A 17,940-nucleotide genomic window follows, 5' to 3' on the forward strand; every position below is an offset into this window, starting at 1 on the left:
TCCAGGACAGGAACCTAGCTAAAAGTGGATAGAACAGAATTGTAGTGAAAGAAATTTATTTGGTCCCAGCTTTTCACCCAAGGGCATTCAGACTGAACAGAAATAGGAAATGGAATTTGGAGGGTATGGGTCAGAAGAAGAATGGAAGAGGAGGGGAGATTGCAAAATATATGTTCATTGAGCTGAAAATAGCTTTATATTGTTTTAAAAGGAAGCTCGTATTTCATGAAATCTATCAGCTTCGTTCTGACCTCGAAACATAAATCTCTTGTAAAATCTGACCTAGCAGAGAACTAACGGGCAATTTACATCTTGTAGAGTACAAGACGTCCTTTCAGTCCCTAAGCAGTGTCATCAGTGCTATTAACACATTCATTTAAAAGCTTTTATTTTCAACAAAATTGAAATACAAATAACTTTCTAGGCTTCCTTTAAAAAAAAAATCAGCCAAATTAGCTAAATAAAAACAAAACAATCATTTTTGTCCCATCACAATATATATACAAACTATATACAAAATATATACAGCATAAGTTTTTTAACTTTTTTGTTATGAAACTGTATAATGTGCAAGCTAAGTATCCAAGAAAACAGAAGGGTTTAGGGCAACTGATAGCAATGAGGAGGGTGATTATTCTCTCATAGCATGTGTTCCTGCTCTGGGAGTTAGTACGGTTCTGCATTATGAACCAACCTTGTTTTTACACGAGGAACACAGAAACCCAAAGCAAAAAATTCTTACTTTCAAAAAGTTTTCAAGTAATAGATCAAATGTGAAGCATTCCTCAAGGTTTATAGTGCTTCTTATACAGTAGCTGGAGAAAGAAAGCATACAAGATTTTTTGAAGTGATGGCTGTTTTCAAATAACAATAAAGTTTATAAGCCTTCCAATTAAGAAAATTCTCCTGGAAACACTGCCGGCATTACATATGTACTTTCATGATATAGGAAAAGGCAAACTGGAAGATCTGGACAAAGAAGCCATTTTATATTAAATACTTTTTTTTTTTCCTTAATAAATGTCCTAGTTGTCAATGCAGTAATTTTTAAATTATTAAAGATTACTGGTTTTCAATGTCAGTTTTCATAGCTCACCAGAAGACCTCTCTGGATATCAAAGTAGTTGTTTGAAATACTTTTAATGTTCTTGAATATTTACAGTTCTCATTACAGAATGCCACTTTTTATGAATGAAATGAGAAATGACCTGATAGCAAAGTCAGCCTAACTTTTTTTCCCCTAACATAACTGATTTGCCAAATCTTGTCCTGCTGAGGTTGAAATGAGTTTTAATGAATCTTAATATTCTCATTGGCTTCTCTGATATAGGGTGAGTTTCTTTCATGTTTGGAATCTCTGCTTTCTTCTTTAATTCTAGAATAGAGGAACCATCTTAATTTCTTTTCATCTCTTCCACGAGTCATCAAGACAAACACGAAGACAGCACATGAAGTTAACCTGTGAAACGGAAAGCCAACAAACCAAACAGTTTAGTAACTCCTTAAAAAATGATGATGAATATTACCTAGAGGAAGGAACAAAGAGAGACAGTGCAAGGCACGAAGGAAGCTTTGGGATTACAGGTTTATGCCATATGAAAACTGCACAAACCTGTTTTACTGACACATGGTAGAATCTAGTGAAGTAACCCAGACCTTCTAATTTCCACTGAGCTGAATAAAAACTCAGAAATCTACATGGTCGCTGTAGAGGGGCAAAGCACTGGTCCTTTTTTTTTTTTCATTTCCACTTCACAAATAGTAGAAGAAGTAGAGAAGTCCTGCCCTGCCATGCTACCCTCTGGATATTTTCACCTAACAGATTATTTTGTTATTGCAAAGCCTTATGACATTTGGGTGTTCTTGAGCTGTCCTGCATCCTTCCAGTGGCTTAGAAATTTATGTAGCTTTTGGCTTCTTGCATGAAAAATGTCAAGTTGTTTCAGTGTGGTAGGATGTATTTTGCAACTTCTCTTGGCAATGTGCAGAATATTCAAGGCCATTCTGGCCTAAGGGATTTTCCAGGGTTATCTGCGATTGCAGAAGGCTGCACTTGGTGACCAAGGCAATCCCTTCCATGCTCTGAGATGTGATACAGTTCCTTGATAAGGATTGGAAGTCCTTGGACTTTCTAATTTCAATCTTTGTGTTTTCAAAGTAGTATTGGTAGCTTATGGTTGGTTATGTAGGAGATTGTAAAGTTACGCAGAATTGTCTGGCTTTGCTTTGAAGAAGGTAGGTTGAATAGGAAGATGAATTAGGCTGTACCAGTCACAAAATCTCAGATCCTTTACTTTTTGTAGTAATCTTGCTATTTGGATTCTTAGGGAGAGGGGTTTTTTCCATGCTCTACTGAAAATTTCAGACCAGGTCAGTCTTCAGTACTAAGGAACAGCTAAGGCCAGCTGTCTGGCCAGCTGAGCGCTATCCCTGGAGCCCACAGAGGTTGAAATCCTTGATGCAAGTTTCTTGACCTAGATGAACTTGACTCTGTTTTTTCTTGTCTTTTTAATCTTAATATGGTATATGCCCCTGTTCACTCTCCTTCAAGGGAAAATCCCAACATCCTTGACAGGTTTAGCAGGACTGCCATCTCCAGTGCAGGTCTACCTGTTACCTTCAGGCAGAAAAGCATGCTATATGGCACCCAAGTTTGGGTAGATCAAACTCGTGTTTCTCTGTGTTGTATTGCCTCATGGATATATTGTTGATGTACAGGCAATAACTGACAGCTGATAGTTTAATTTGAGTTTGGCTCTTTCCTTATTTGAAATTACTTAGCTACTTCATTCTGGCTACTGTGATGGAAAACAATAGGAAGCTATTATTTGTATTTATTATGTTAAATCAAAACATTCAGACATTAAGTTTTCTATTGATGTTTTTAAGCTTACTGTGAGTAAAATGCTATTTTTAAGAAACAGGCTTGTGGTACAGAATATGCCAAACCAGTATACTTATCGAACTTCCAAAAGAGATGTTCATGTACTCCTGCATCACTCCCTTTTGTCTCTTGCCAAGGTAATCATCACTATCAATGGCAATACCTTTCGATCTCTATTTTAGTTTCATTGCTTGAGACTTTGAAAGGCATCCAGGCAGAATAAACATCTAGAACCATGTTAAAGAATCTTTCTCACTCTGTGTGCATGTCCAGGCTGAAGCACACCATCTACTTTTATTATTCTTATCACATAAATTATATAGTATCAGTTATGGTTGCTATTTCAGAATGGTACACTGACATAACTGAAAATTTTTGCACAGGCTGGGCATCACATCACATTGCTTTGCACAGAGTGATATAAATCTCTAGCTCCTGCCACGGAGGCATCTAGATTGTGGTCATCTCTCCCCTTCCCTTGTGTAATTCAAGACTTGATAGCCCATTATCTGAGATATGAGTGATCTTTTAATGATATGTATTTTGTGATGTAATGTCACGTGACATGGCATTCAGAAGACTATACCTTTCTATATAGTCAGAAATGACGACAATTAAATTTTTAATGTGTTGTTTATTCACACAATCAGTTTTATACCTCTACTGGTGTGACTGCACTGTGTTGTCCGAAGTAAATATTTCTGCCTCCATCTTTTAATCATGTAAAGAGTGTAATTTATGTCTGTCATAAGCATATGTATGGACTTTATTTTGGGCTACTGAACAGAAAAAAAAATCTTTATCCAAGTATTTTAATTATGTGACACAATAAGAGCAACTAGCAAAAAAATCCCCACAAAAAGCCAGCAAAAAAAAACCAAACCAACTTTATGACAGTGAAATGTGGAACAGTAAACAGTTCAGAATTGTTACTGAATTTACTTTAAACATAAGAAACAATCCAACAAGTACTGTCAACTGCCAGAAAATACTGTTAACAGTCTTCAAGTCCTTTGGCCCTACTTCTTCATCTTCATTTAAACCACTCCATTTAAGGGTACATCTTCTTTTTTGTTTAATATTTCCTATGTTGGTGAAGTGATACTATTTTGGGATTTAGTAGGGTGAATATAGTGTTAACAATGATGGCAGGTGAGCTACATTAAATATATTATCAAACATGTTGTTTATTTGTAATACAGCCTTGCCTAGAGAATCAAATGTGGTGAACCTTCTACGGATAAAAGGAATTCCTTGTAGCTTAAAGGAATTTTGTGAAACATAAGGTGAAAAAAAAATTGAGAGGGATAAAAGTTTGCCTCTTTATAATGCCTTATAAAAGCAATTCTAAGGTGTTGAGGTGAAAGGAAAACTTAAGACTGTTCTGTAATTTAATTCTGAAAATCAAACAAAGTCCCAGAGCTGCAAATGTTCAGTCCCCATGGCAAAGAGATTAGTAATGCAAAGGTGAAAGTTTTAAGAACTCTCAGAGTTGCCTTGATTCTTTCCTCCTGAAGTCAACATTTTTGTAGACATACGCTAAGACCCAGTCATATATTCTGGCCCTTTAGAGTACTGCAGGAAACTTGAAAGTGACAGAATTTATTCAAACCACTATAGACTTTAATCCTCAGAGCTCCTTCATGGGTTGGATATTATTGTTGTTGCATTGTTAGTAGGAGAGCTGAGCAGTGACGTAAACATGGTATCAGAGCAAGTCAGAGACCAATCCAGGATTACAGCTCTAGAGTTCTTGACTTCTAGCCCCGTATTAGCTCTGGTAATTCCACTCACCTCCACAATATTAGCTTGGTATTCACTGAGAGGAAAGGTGGAAACAATCAAATAAATATTTATTTCAACTAGTCCTCAGTTTGACTAATGTAAGATGATTTCAACTACCTACTTTATCATGCTTTTCCTAGTCCAGCTTTAAATTTCACGCATAGCTGAACATTACTATTTCCCTTAAAATATTTTAGAGAAGGGTTTTGGTACTGAGGCAGTGCTTTCTTTCCCTGTTTTATGCTGTTATGCTTGCTTACGGTGCTGGTCATGTACCAAATACTGTCCAAATTTGAGTCTTTAACATACTTCCTACTCTGTCCTCAGCCATTTTTTTTGCTACAGTACCTGTCTGCCTTATTTCTTCATAATCTTCCTTTTGAGGATCCTCTTTGCTTTGCTTTACATTTTCAGTGAACTATTCAAATGGTTTACTATTCATATTTGCAAAGCAAAAAATGAAAGCAGATGCATGTTTTTTTCGATAGGCCAAGATTATTATCTGTAATAAGCATGGAAGGTAGCAGTCAAAAGACAAAATATCATGTTGGTCTGTTTTCTAGTTATGTCTCACTGCAAATTCACATTTAGGAGAGAGTGTTGGGTAAATTGCAAGGCAGTAGACCGGGATTTTGTGTCAAGCAAGACAGAAACAAAGGGTAACTTGAACTCTCTGCTTTTTTGACTTGTTCTTAGACATGTTGCAAGATTCAGTATAAAAGTACTTTATAGAAGCTTCTTATTGTGTGCTCTAAGGAGCTGTTTACGGCCAAAGAAAGGCAAGTATCAACTCTTGTCTGATGCCCATTTTCATTTAAGGAGAAACTCAAGTAGAAGGAAAGAAAGCATATCAGGAAGGAGGAAATTAAACCAAGGCCAGGGGAGGAGACGTTTGATTTCCTTAGTATTTTATCTTCTCTCTGAGTCTTACTGGCTTCTTCTAATCTTATACAAATGTATTGCCCTGAATTTTCTGATACATGGACTGAACTTGAAGAAAATAGCAAAGGATGTTTGATTCATAAATATATATCCATGTACCTGAATGTACCCCTAATGTTACTGTTTTAAGCTTTCAGGTTGTTCTGTTCATAAAGCAACATTTCACATTGCCAGCTAAAATCTCCATCTATCACAGAGCTTTGCTGAAGACTGACGCTGCTGTGGATTGTGTTATTGTTTTCTAAGGGAATTAATTTCTCCTAAGAGCCCACACTTCATTTATTCTTGAGACAAGACTGTAACCTTATAGGCAAAATGCTGGATTTGACAAAAAGCAAAGAAGCTGGCAGTCAGCTTTGCCAATGTGTGTTGAACATGCATATTTAATATCGCTGCAAAACATAGATTAGAAAATTGTCTGCATACTTCATGAGTGATAGTAGAAACTGATTAAAGCAATTGATTGTACCCTGTGCGAGGAAGTATTTATGGTCATTACATTAATGCCAAAAAGCACCTGTCAGCTTCAGAAAGGGCATCTGCTGATTTGTTGACAGGCAATTTCAAGTTCTCTTTTTACAGAACCTCATATTAAGGGCTGCCCTGAACTAGGCTGTCTTTAACAGATTTTTTTCTTTTTGCCAGATGCTGAAATGCAATTTTAGTTACATCATGTGATGTTTTCTTGATTTGTTTAAAATCCATGCTGAGAGATGCTGAAACAATCATTCTGCTTAGCGATGTCTGTTATGCTGTTCTTTTCTATCCATGGAGGTAGCTATGCTCTCATCTGACTGTTTACCAGAAATACATTTACATGCATCTTCCTACTTACAATGCATTTTTATAAATCTGTTTGTATTTTTTTTTAAAAAAAAAAATCTTAAAACATATTTAGTGGGATATGCTAAATTCTGCAGAGAACTTCAGCATTTCAGTGTTAAGCAGCTTCCCCCTTTTGGGATTGCTGTGAGATCTGTGATACTATAGCAGTTTGATATAGAAAGAAGAAGGGGAATTAAATCCCCGTCCAGAGCTAGACTGACTAGAGAACTGAGGATGGAAATGAAGGAACTAAGTACAGTAGAAGACTCATAAGTTGCTCCCCTGAATTAGACTAGCATAAGTTTGCCTTCTCTAGGACTCCCCTTCAGTGTTTAATACAGCATATGTATTTTAAAGAATATATTGCGGTATTAGGTTTTCAGTGACCAAGCTTGCTTTGTCGGTTAGAAAAACAGATGAGGCACATTTTAGATAACGATGTTGTATGTTGAGGTGGAGTGTGTCCCTGCCTCGAGAGGATTCAGACATTTGTTATGTTTTCTAACTTTCTGCTTCTGCTTCTTCTGGGCCATGGGTAGTACAGATTGCTTTTGTTTTATAGTCTTAGCTAATGTGTTTGCAAATTGCAGTGAAAGAATCTCAGAAAATTACGCTATACATCAACTGAGACAGAACAAATGTTTTTTCTCTTCAGACTGCTCCAATGTGCTATTTGAGTGCAAATCAGTAGTTTTTATGAAGTGGCTAAAGTTTGGTCTGAATAAGATGTATTTCAGAGAATCTAATAATCAAAAATTAAATGGGTTTCCTCAAGATGGATAGGAAGATTAAATTAAAGGGTGGTTTACGTTAGCATTTAGCTCTACAAAGAGGGAGAAGTATTGCTTTCTAGACTACTTTGCTTCATTAGCAAAAGTAGCCCAATTAAAGTATTTGCCATATGGGGTTTTTAGGGATTTCAAATAGGCCTTTCTTGGATTTTTCTTGGTTCAGAGATGCTGACAATTAATGTGACACATGATATAGTAATTACAAGGTAATTATTTAATTTTCTCTAAATAGATATTTCCATTAGATTCCTTCTGGCTTTATCTAGCTGAGGAAGTTAATTTTATAGCCAAATACAATATCAAGATGTCTTTTCTTTATTCAGGTATGTAAGGAACAATAACAATAACTACCTCTTTGGATGTTCCTAGCCATCTGTACCTCTACACTCTGCTGTGTCTGACGTGCTACTTCTTGATTAGGCTATTAGATTTGCCAAATTTGGACCTGATGCTTCCTTTTTTCTTTCGTGTAGACTTGCAAAGCCACCACTTGCCACTTATCCTGCTTTTTCTAATAATATCTTTGCATGTAATCTGCAAGGATTGGCTCTTAAGCTCTTCTGTCACAGCCCAGGGTGACACCTGTGATTATAAGGTCTGCCTGAATTCCCCAGTCTCTAGGTTTTCTCTTATAGTTTCAAGATGAAAAAAGTCACGGTGCTTCAAAGTTTCATTTCTAGGCTTGCGAAATCAGATGCATTTGTCAGACGTGCGCACGCTGTGTGAAGAAATGTTCTAAGATACTGAAATTATATCTCTAGATTACATTATACAATTACGAATTTAGACCCAAGTCCCAGCAACAAAAGGCTACTTAAAGCTTTTACTGTGCTTCCATAAGCATGGAGATTAAATTTATACCAGATGCCAGCCTTACTCAAGTTGTTGACCAGGGAAGGAAGCCAACGTGGCCAGGTAGTATGTTACTATATGCCACTAGCAATGGACAGTAGCATGACTTAGCCGAACTACACTGAGACATCACTTGTGCTTAGTTAAGAGCTCTTCTGAATAAAGTCTCTCCTTTGCACAAGCCAGCCAGGATGGCAGCAATTTATCTGAGGGATATGAGACACTTCTGCTGAGCTGTGCAGCTGCTGCAGAGCTGGATTTGCACCTCCTGAAGGATCAAGGTAGCATTTGCAATCTTGGCCACTTACATACCCACCCAGTACTTTTCACAGGCAATTGCCATTTGTCACTCAGGGTTCACTCATGTCATTTTCATAATATGTTTCTTCAGCAAGTTGTAGCCTGACTGTAAACTCCTGTTTGCATTGCTCTTAGCATTCATGTATTTTATATACATACGATGCTTCTATCTACTAATATTTTGTTTGGTTTGGTTTATTTGTTGGTGTCTGTGTGATTGCTTCTCTCTGTCCAGGCAAAAGGAAAAACACTGAAGAGCCAGAAAGATCTACTGACTGGTCATTTCATTACTTGTGTTTGAAGACCAGTACTATTAATCAGCAGATCTCATTTGTACTTCTGTGATCGTGCTATACAGTGCCCCTTCCAGGAGACACTGCTGTCTGCTACAGTTACAGTCACTGAAAAAATAATGTTCTGGACAGTACTGAAGAAGAAAGACTCTTGATGGTGACAAATGTGACAAATGTGAATATAATAGTTTTACAAAATCAGGTCTATTCAGTTCTCTAATTTTCAGGACTGTCTCTACAAATCTTGTTATTTTCATGCTAATCCATTTTATTTTTTGTTTCTTTAGATCTTTGTACTATAGAACTATAACTTATCAAAATGCATTTTTTTAACAACTGTGTAAGGATTTTTTCGACTAACTGTAGGGAGGGCTAATATTCTAATATTCTGAGGAAGACAAAGAACGTGGCACAAGATGAATTCATGTTTTCCAACAGGCTTTGTAATTTTTGTACAAGAGATTCATAATAGTAATCCATTCTTGTGACAAATGTATCAAGTACAGAAATAACATAGTTAGTTTTTTATCATAATTAATTAGAAGACTGTAAACACTGTTGGATTTTTAACTAATTGCTCGTGATTTTGTCATCCTAGTTGTTTAGCCATACATTTATAAAGTATTTTAAGTGTTGTATAACATTCCAACAGTGAATTATCGTCTTTTAGTGTCTGTATCCAGGTGAAACTCAGTATAAATCTGTTTAGGATTTTCTCTTATTCTAAAAAGTTATCTTTGAAAGGATGCATTTAAATGGCCAGCAAATATTGAAATTGTTGCCACTTTTAAGTCTCTTTAGTTTAATACAGAAAGGTCATCCATAGATTACATTGCTTAATCTGCTGAGGTGCTGATAGTCAGTATCAGGTTTTATGGGTGAATTGCTTGTCCACATTAGTGCTCTTTTGTAAAGTAGAATTGAGGTATAAATTAAAAAAATCCTCACACTGAGCTTGCAGAACAAAGAGATCAGCAGTGTTATGTAATGTTTAATCACTTCCTGCAGTGGATATTGCAGCAGGTTCTTCTTCCCGTGATAAAAACAATTAGGTTTTGAATCACCAAACAATGGAATGCAGCCGAGCGTGTATGGAAGATACTAAGGTTCTTCAAAGTGTGTACAGTGAGATTGCTTGTGTTAGTTGCATAAAATGCACCAGCTATTAATGCAAAGATCTATGTTATCCTTCTAGGAAGGATTTGGGAGACCGATTAAAAACCTTTACTGTGCTTCTAAATAAATATTTGTCTATAGCTGTAACAAGCAACCTATTTATGACTTCTGAAACCAATGTTGCTAGGAACTATTATTTATAGTTTCATATAATCCAAGGAATCTAGTCTAAATATTCTTATGAAGCAACATGTAGAGTACTGGATTTATTTTTTTCTGGAATTACTCAGAAAGTAATCATAGCTCTTTATCTTTTTGTCTAGGAAAGCCTGAAAATATTTGGAATTAAACTTGATTAAATGCCGTGTCAGGAGTACTGGTTATTTCAACTCAAACCTTGAAAACTTAGGAAAATTAAGTTACTCTCTGGTGTATAGTTTTTAGGGCTTTCTATTACTAATAAATGTTTCTAGAATTCTCATGTGTTCATATTTGCAAATGGAAAAATGTAGGCTTCATGTAAATTTTGAACTTTCTATTATATTTTAAGAAAATGGTTGAGACCTACCCAGCAGTCACAAAGCTGGAATGGCAAGCTATGCACTGTGAAAATTCTTCCCAGAGCATCTCCACAGTTACTACGTGGCAGATGCAGCAAAGTGCTGAAGTGTCCCTGTATAGTGTGAACACATCCAACTCGTCTACTTTATTGGTTTGTCATATGCAAAGATTTCCTGGGATTCTGTGCCACATTTGGTGTACATCCACATCTCTGGCACATCTGACATCCCATTTATACAGCAGGACTACAGTAGCTTCACTGCAAAATGCATGTTAGTAAAGGAAGAGCCATGTATTGTCCTGGATAGATATTGGGGGGAAATGCTAGTGCTGCCTGAAATTCTGGCCCTGCATATGGCCAAGAGCTGTCATAAGAGCAGAATCACAGAATGGCAGGGGTTGGAAGGGACCTCGAAAGATCATCCAGTCCAACCCCCTGCTAAAGCAGGTTCACCTACAGCAGGTTGCACAGGAACGTGTCCAGGTGTTTTTTCAATATCTCCAGAGAAGGAGTCTCCACAAGCCCCCTGGGCAGCCTTTTCCAGTGCTCTGATACCTTCACAGTAAAGAAGTTTTTCCTCATGTTGAAATGGAGCTTCATGTGTTCCAGTTTGTACCCTTTGCCCATAAGCTCTAGTTGATTCAGATGCTGATCTGTGACTGTATCATCACTGGCCGTATTATCACCATTAATAGGTTTTCTTTCATGAAGAGACAATCTTTTAGTGCCCACTGATTCATATGATTGTTTATTGATCATGAAGTTACGATACTGACCTAAGTGTGGTTGATTGCAATATCAAGAGTGGAAGGCGCATGAGAATGAAGCACATGCTGGAAAAGTCTGTTGATGAGCAGCAGGAGATCTGAATCTAGCAGGACTGAGAACCAAGGAGGGCAGCAAGGCGTGATCTGGTCAGTGCTCCTGGGAGAAATAGAAGCTGAGAATGTGAGAAGCATCAGGCACCTGGTGGAGAAATGCAGGAGCACTTGGGGAGCAGCTAGCATTTACTGAGGGTTAGTAGCTATTCTTTAGCCTGTGTATGAGTTGTGTGTAGCAGAAACCGCGTGTCAGGTGGAGGTGTGGAGTATAACATAGAAAAGACTATTTTTCCTATGGATAAAGGACCACAGAGAGTCCTGTAACCCTTGGATCTTTAATCTGCTACAAACTGAAATTTTAAGGAAGCCACAGGTGAGTAGTATCTTCGAACATTAGGTCGCAGGTAACTGAGTACAATGAACAGAGGCCAAAAAAAAAGCAGCTTCATTGCCAGTATTGCAAAAAGTACTCTCAGAGACAAATTCTGCAATAAGCAGTCCTTCGCTAAGTAGAGAAATCCCTAGAGCTGAAAACTGCATTCTGCTTTAACTGCACAGGTCACGGGGTGGCTTAGCCACAGACTGAATGGGCAGAGGAGACGGGGTCTAAATACTGGCTTTACTGCTCGTGACCACAGTGACACTGCGTGTGTATTATGACAAGTTGTAGGCTGAAATATTTAAATATTGTATGTCGAGACCTAAAAAAATCTTGCAATCTAGTTAATATCTGCAAACTTAAATGGCTGTCCAAATGGCAGATACCTTGTATAGATGCACTGTCTTTACATACTGTGCCAAATATGTATATCTTGTATATAAATAAGTGTGGGAGAAATTCTCCTGTGCCGCCAGGAAGTGTGTTGTACAACCAGTATATTTTCTTTTTCATTCTGTTGCTCTAAATTTCTCCCTCGTCTTAAAAAAATGGCTCCTTATTTACCTTTTCTCTTTCATTTCCTGTTTCAGTAGTTTCCTTTCCCTTACAAAAATCAGCAGCATGCACCCATATTTATCAATTTCCACAAACTTACTCCCTGTCCTGGTTTTTACTCTTAGTTGTGAGAAGACAGAGGGTCTGGTAACAAGCTCTTGCAGGCAGAAGTTTGCCATCTATCTTCCCTGTACACTGACAACTAATGTCAGCACACATCCGAGAATATTTTTTTTTAAAGCCTTAGGTTGTTTTAAAACCCTCTGGACTGTTGCAGTCCAAAATGTGAAAGCTGGTGAGTATATTTTTGTGTGGCACTGTGTTATTCCTGTTCTGTAGATCTCATACTTCTAAAGCATGAGATGCTTCACAGAAAGAGGGGTCCGTAGAAGTGCTTAGCTTTCCTAGCACTGTTTATTCTCTTATCAAACTTCTAATGAAATTTGCAGTGAAGATGGCAACGAGTACTTTTTTTCTGGCTTATTTGCTATAGAACTTTTCACTCTATATTTTGATATACAGGCTATCAAAGACTATTAAGTCGCCTTTTCTTCATTGTTCTGCAACCGCTTGTTTGTGCACAATCACCTTTACCATGACACATGTATATCTTTATCAAATATTATGTTGTTGGTTCTTTTTTGCTCTTCTATGTTGTACTACGTAATTTCCTACTGATGAGGAGGCAAGGTCATGAGTGTGAGGGGAAGAATGCTGTCATGTAATATATGGTAACTTAAAGGAATGCTGTTTGGGTTTCTTTTTTTTTATGGAGTTATATTTAAAGTAAGTTTCTGTTTTGTTATATTACAGGCCTGAATGAAGTCAGTAATGACCTCAATAGTGCCTGTTTTAATGTAATCCCTGCTTGCTGACTGCTGTTCTAAGAATAAAAATTTAAGCCAAAAGATTTAATGAAATCCTTTGGGATTAATTCTCATTGGGCTGGAGAGATTGCATATCAACCTTTTCTCTGTACTCTAGCCATACGGTTTGGTATTTGAATAGGAGGGTGTCCAAGAGAGACAACTCTGAGTTCATCAATAATTTACATTTTTGTTAGTTACAAACCTGGTATTTGGGATTCTGTTGCCATAGCAATCCATCTGGGCCTGAACGGATAGTGTTTTAAGTGGTGGTTGTATAGGGATTCACAGTGTGTGCTTTAAATCCCTTCTAAACTAATCCTCAGATCTGTTCTGTGACTTATTTGAGGCTTCGACAAAATCAATGTTACTCACAGTGAAAAGTTTATGCTGAGCAAATTAAGCCCATAAAATATTAGAATATGCATATGATTAACGGCTGTAAAGTTCATAATGTGTGACAATTTCTGTTTCAATATGTGAAGCAATTAATAAATGCTCACTACTCCATTTTTTTCAAAATACATTTAATTTGTTGCACATTATGCAACTAGAAATTATCCATACTCTGTACTGGTTATTAGCTAATTTAAACTCCATAATCGAATGCTAGCCTAATTTTCCCAGATGTCAGTTCTATGTTTTACAGGATGTCAGTCTATTCATAATACTGTATAACTTCCACTTTCAATTAATCTGATTTTCTCTCTTATAAATAATTCTAAAGCAGAGAATAAAATTTGAAATTCTGATTTTCCTTTCTAACACTACTAGACTTGTGTTTTGAGACCCCGTTGTTAAATTCAGTGGGCTAAACACCAGCTGGTTTTTGTTTGAATTTCAGTTTATATTTTATCATTTTGCCACCCAAAATTTTAAAATGGTTCCTTCAGAATGTCCCAGATAGGTCACATAAAGACATGTCCTCAGGTCTGAAAGACAGACGAAAAAGCTCCTCAGCAAACCACAGCTAAGTTTTAGCTCTGTCAAACCTGAAACTGATTTCTTCATGTTGTCCAGTTGTGCTCTCAAACTGTCACTAAAACATAGTGATGATATATTAGCAGGTCTTTATTAGTCCAGAGTATAGATATTCAGTTTGCAAAATTATTCTTCAGTGTTTGAAAGAAGGGAGAGAAAAGTATTCAAATGATTCCCGTATGCTCTACTAAGTGTGTTTAGCCCATAGTCCTAAACAGACATTGTTTCTTCATGAAGTTTGTAAGGATCACACAGTTTTTTCTGGCTGTAAAAACAGTAATAGAATAAAGAAGCTGCAGGTGGCCTAAGATACCTTGAGAAATCTTTAATTGCCATACAACTTCCTTTTCATTACAGTTCACAATGAAAAGTGAAACAAGTAATAGAAGGGGCTTAGCTTTGCCGTGATTCGGTGATGCTAAAAACATTCTTTGTCACTTGCAATAAATGTAAAACTCCTCTAAACAAAAATTTTCTGAGAAAAACTGAAAAAAATCCCATCCGTGCATGGAGCTGGGTTTCTTTCCATGAGCAAAACCATGTGTCTATACTCTTAATGCAGTTTGGCTGACTGAACTTTATTGTAGGGGTCTAGTTCTTCTACCCCAACTTAATGAGATTATTTCCATAATTGATTACCACTAAAGGTAACTGGAAGTAGAGAGCTTAGAATTAACTAAAAAGGCTATGTTTTGATTGCTTTTGCATATCCTTGTGACTAACTAAAGTAAAAGTTGCAGATCATTTACATGATTGCTTACCCTAAAATTACATGCCCTAAAGTATCTTCTGTAGATACGATTTGTAAAATATAGATTATGCTTCAAAGGGATATTACAAGATGTATTCAGGCATATCAAAATGTGTTTCTGTTGATATTTCCAATGGTTTCATTAGGAAAAGCCTTCCCTTGCAAATATTATTGAAATGAAAACAGAGACTTAGAAGATACTAGCAGTATGACACATTTTATTTGTAGCTCTGGAAATATAGTTGTCACTGCAGGGGATCTCCTGCACTGAAGACCCACAGCAGTCAATAACCAAGGCTGAATGAATTAATCTTACAACACATCTCATAAGAAAATAGCCTATGTTTAATAGTAAGTGATAGAAACACTGTTGAATTTCTCTCATAATTTTTTTGATCTTTAGAAATGTGAATCTTTCCTGTTTATTTTTCTCTATATTTTTTAGCTTTGCAAATCTTTGCAAAGAGTGCTGAATTTACTCTCCTTGCGTACCGTGGATTTTTATTGATCAGTTCTTACTTATTTATTCCATTATGCTTTTGATGTATTTTGGAAACTGTCCATCAGAGATAGCAGGCAGGCTGTCTGTGTTTGTGCTTAATGAAGGACCACACTTATTCATGGCTTTGCTTGGATTATTTCTGTAATCTAGCACATAACCTGTATTGTTATTCATTTATTTCCAATTAATACTCAAGAAAACAGCTGTATGTTCTTTATTTTTCATTTTCTGTCTTCACAGCAGAAGGAAATAGTTAATTTTCTGAAAGGCTGCATAATAATATGACACAGCTTGACACAGACAGCTTAGAGAAACAGGGGAAGATTGAGACGGTGTACCACAGAGCAGGGGTGACTCTGTGTGCTAATTTCTCTGAAGCACTTCTAGCTGCCTCTGCTCAAATGGAAGATGTACATAAAGACCTGAACCAAAACCCCACCTCTGAAACCCATGATAAGGTTGACATGAGAGCTTTTGATTGAAACGTGTCCATGAGAGGGTCCAAATTTCAAATCCCTCAGTTTGGGAGGGCTTGAATGACAGGGGAAGGCAAAGTTTTGGTTGAACTTATCCAAGAGATATTTGAATACAGTAGTTCAGATTAGTTCTGTCATGGCCTGTACCAAGACAAGAATAAGGAGCACCATGCTATGTAAGGGTTGCTAAGGCTATTGCCAAATGTATTACAAACTCTGGAAAAGAACTAAGTTGGTTTGACCAGCTTCTGAATTATTCTAACCCTTTCAATATAAGGGTTTCGTATCATTGTCTGGCTAACTTGGCATTGTTTGAGTGTTCCACAAATCGTCACTGATGTCTAGGTCATAACAAGATAGGCTGTTAGATAGAAGAGCTAATCCATACAGTTAAAAAAAGTTTAAAACTTACTAATAACATAATATTGTATGCTTTGAGCTCATGAACTGTATAGCCCTCAGTTCAAACCGTTGTTACATGTTGCCTGACTGGTTTCTTCAGTTGACTGACATGCAAGTGGGTGATTTCTGGGATATCGTAGATATTGGCAGAATTATGTAGAAATAAACATTTTTTTACTAAAAAAGAAAGGGGAATTAGATTTTTTGATCAGTTATGGTCTGAATCTTTCATTACATGGGTCATGAAAGATGGTGGCTTGGTTAATTTAGATTGAGATGCTGGAAGGAATCATGATTTTCCTTATTTTAAAGACCGGAGTAAGGGTTGATGTGATGCAGTTTGACAATTTTAAATAATGGTAGTTTCATTTTCCTCTGACTGAGTTGAGGGAAAATTAAAAATACATTTAACCTATCTTGGTAACCATGCATTTGTCTCCCTTTTTTAAACTGCATCAAAATGGGTCATCTTTGCCTTTTAAATGCCTTCACAGCTAGATCCTACCTGCTTTTTCACGTCATTATTGCCCTTATTGCAACCCTTACTACCCATCAGGCCCAATTTTAAGCCTTCTCTCACTCAACCTTTATTCATGAAAATTGTTAATAGTAAAAATTTGCAAAACTGCTGCCCTGTGTTCCTTCAAATCCTGCATTAAAGCTCACCTCTCTTGTGATGCCTATAAACTGCCCAAGAAAGGCTAAGCAGCTGGTGTGCTGTGATCAGTGCTTATTATGCTAATTGCATGAAATAGTGGGAATGAGGTATCAAAACACCCCTCTGCAGCATGTCCCACTCTCCTCCAGAAGCGGTGGGAGAGGCTATGGCTGTCATTGGAGGTACATGTTTCTTCCTTAACTCCTCATTCTAGTGGGGTTATCCAGCCAAGATCTACTACAGCATAAGAATTTAATTTTGAGCAGAGTACTGCCAGCCTCAAAGGTGTGGAAGGCTCTTACCTTCCCTGAACTGGAGAGGGCTGCAGGTGCCCAGATACAATTCAGATGCCCAGAATTTAGAATGAGGTTTCAAAAGACATTTTCCCCCTGAACCTGTGGATGTTCCATCTCCACTGCTATTATAATAACTAAGACTGGAAAATCAAGGAGAAAGGACTGATGGGGATTTTGTCTTCTGGACTATCACAAAAATCCAAGGCTTTAAATCTTACAATAAACCAAAACTGAATATGAAAATGGCAAACTAATGTGGCACAAATGAAACTAGGTGATTTTTTTTTAATGTAGGTGATAAATGCATGTATTTCTTTTTCTTACAGAAACGTGGAGTCCTGAATAAACAAAGAGAAGAGAGTTAAGCACACAGTCTCTGTTGCGAATAGTAAGTGACTGGATTACCTACTCTGAAGCTGAACATTATTTGTACTTCCATTTTTGTGTTTTTTTCCTATTCACAGTTCTTTAACAAGTGAAAGAAATAAGCACAGTGAGCATTACTGCCTTTTATCCAACTCACTTTCATTTCACAGGGGTAGTCTTTTATTAATCCTATTATTGTCTTAGATAAGAGGCCCAGATAATCCATACAATGTGTCTTTATCACTGCCAAAACTGAAAATATTGCCTTTTTTGTCTCAGCATAAGTGAATTGTAATACTAGAGGGTACAAAGCTAAAAATAGTATTACACAACTATTACACTAACATTTCACACCTGAAATTTTACAGAAAAACAGTTAGATGTATCAGCGTTTAGGTCAGGACATGAATAAGAGAGCTTTATGGGTTTGTGTTAACCACTTAATCACTGATTAATTGTTCTGAGGTGCTCTGGTCAGGGCTGTGCTATTCACTGCACAGTATGGCCAGTCACAATGCATGACTGCACTGGCCTTTG

At 36.9% G+C, this 17,940-nt stretch overlaps 1 protein-coding gene across 4 annotated transcripts in view; it reads left to right on the plus strand.

Moving 5' to 3' along the window:
* Positions 1–17,940, plus strand: part of SYT1 (synaptotagmin 1) — a 350,955-nt gene that overhangs the window by 103,161 nt on the left and 229,854 nt on the right. For all 4 annotated transcript variants that reach the window (XM_054064261.1, XM_054064263.1, XM_054064260.1 and 1 more), the window contains exon 2: positions 17,364–17,425. The gene's annotated coding sequence lies outside the window, so the exon portion shown is untranslated. The remainder of the gene's footprint in view (positions 1–17,363; positions 17,426–17,940) is intronic.

This window comes from Cuculus canorus, chromosome 1 (assembly GCF_017976375.1).
Source record: "Cuculus canorus isolate bCucCan1 chromosome 1, bCucCan1.pri, whole genome shotgun sequence".
NCBI lineage: Eukaryota > Metazoa > Chordata > Aves > Cuculiformes > Cuculidae > Cuculus > Cuculus canorus.